Source organism: Gnatocerus cornutus, unplaced genomic scaffold (assembly GCF_029298725.1).
Source record: "Gnatocerus cornutus isolate USDA-ARS CGAHR unplaced genomic scaffold, icGnaCorn1.1 ctg00000273.1, whole genome shotgun sequence".
NCBI lineage: Eukaryota > Metazoa > Arthropoda > Insecta > Coleoptera > Tenebrionidae > Gnatocerus > Gnatocerus cornutus.
In genome coordinates this window covers 714-2,500 of record NW_028275592.1, presented here as the reverse complement: position 1 = coordinate 2,500, position 1,787 = coordinate 714, and the positions used below count along the sequence as shown (strand labels likewise).

Sequence of the window (1,787 nt, the reverse complement as noted above, 5' to 3'; positions counted from 1 at the left end):
GAAAGGTGCAAACGACGCGTACGCCATCTGTCACACGATCGTCCAGCGCCGCCATCGAGTCACGCTGAATCTCCCCTTTCGACCTTTCGGGTTTCTCAGGTTTACCCCTGAACGGTTTCACGTACTATTGAACTCTCTCTTCAAAGTTCTTTTCAACTTTCCCTCACGGTACTTGTTCGCTATCGGTCTCGTGGTCATATTTAGCCTTAGATGGAGTTTACCACCCACTTAGGGCTGCACTCTCAAGCAACCCGACTCTGAGGAGAGATCCTCCCGTTATCGGCAGCGGTCGCTACGGGCCTGGCACCCTCTATGGGCTGTGGCCCCGTTCAAGATGGACTTGGACGCGCCGCACGATCTCGGGATGACGGATCCTCCCTAACACCACATTTCCCGGCGTCCGGTTTCGGCCGCGGGATTCGGTGCTGGGCTTCTCCCTGTTCCGCTCGCCGCTACTGAGGGAAATCCTAGTTAGTTTCTTTTCCTCCGCTTAGTAATATGCTTAAATTCAGCGGGTAGTCTCACCTGCTCTGAGGTCGCATATGAAAAATAAAAATTTTTCATTCGGTCATTTCGACGATCACGACACGTCTCCCATTCCTTGCTATACGTGTTCGTCATTTTTCTTTTTAAAAAATGGCTAAGTTTACAGAAACGCTTACGATCTGACGTCTGTCGCGATTTGCATTACACGTCTCGGACACGACGACCGTCTATAACGTTCTCAACCTTAAAACGCCATTTTTTTTTTTTTAAATGACGACATGTTGAAGAAATAGGACGTGCTACGCCGAAAGACCAGCCAACAACTACAACAAGTAGTAGTTGGTCGCTTTCGCGTCTTAAGATGTCGCGCAAATTTACTCGCTGCACGAGAAACGCACACAAACACACGATTCTACGACACACCACGCAAGAACATGTGCCGACGTAAAACACTTTCGTATTTATGATTCGCAAGGTGGACGTCCGACGGACTTTGTAAAAAAAAATACAAAGCATACCCGTCCCGTCCTTTTTGACGAAAAAACACGCTCGAGTAAACGTCTCGGCACACGTTCGAGGCGTGCGTCGTTATATCGTGACGTAAGTGACGATCACGTACATTAATGAGTACCTATTCGACGCGTCGCAACACATCCAACACGCTCCGACGTTTTCGTCCGAAAACGAAAACCGAGCAGTCTTTGAAATTGACACGACCCTCAGCCAGGAGTGGTCCGGGAACATTATATCCGAGGACCGCAATGTGCGTTCGAAATGTCGATGTTCATGTGTCCTGCAGTTCACAAGTTGACGCGCAATTAGCTGCGTTCTTCATCGACCCACGAGCCAAGTGATCCACCGTTCAGGGTAATCTTTTTAAAATTTAAACGCTCGTTCCACAAGAACCCCCGATCATGCCGATCGTCCAGCTGTCTATACACGTCTTGCAAAAATTTTTGCGTACGTGCGTACATCCGAAACGAAAATGATCTTCGTGGTTCCGAAACGTGCCACGTCTAAAATTTCGGTGTTGTGGTATGGATATTTATGATTCTCGCTCTTAATTGTCTTTCGTCCGTACTTTCTCGTCTGAAAGGGAACGCGATCGTCGGTCTCAGTTTTACGCGTACGAAAAAATTAAAAAAAATATTAACCCAAACACAAATTTGTATCCGCGCACCGAAAAAGAAGCACTTTTCTTTTTCACGCGGTCTCCGCTTTTACACGCAAAGTACGAGCATGTATGTGTGAAGATGGGACATGTTCGATACGATTTTAATTAGGAATTTGCCAATTTCCTT

At 47.2% G+C, this 1,787-nt stretch overlaps 2 non-coding genes across 2 annotated transcripts in view; both read right to left on the bottom strand.

The window, feature by feature from the left end:
• Window positions 1-539, bottom strand: part of LOC148165598 (large subunit ribosomal RNA) — a 4,053-nt gene extending 3,514 nt beyond the window's left edge. The window contains exon 1 of the ribosomal RNA XR_015771333.1: window positions 1-539. This exon is cut by the window's left edge and continues 3,514 nt beyond it. This is a non-coding gene — a ribosomal RNA (large subunit ribosomal RNA).
• Window positions 540-1,199: 660 nt separating this feature from the next.
• Window positions 1,200-1,356, bottom strand: LOC148165597 (5.8S ribosomal RNA). Its single transcript, XR_015771329.1, has one exon. It is a non-coding gene; the product is annotated as a 5.8S ribosomal RNA (ribosomal RNA).
• Between the last annotated feature and the right edge of the window lie 431 nt (window positions 1,357-1,787).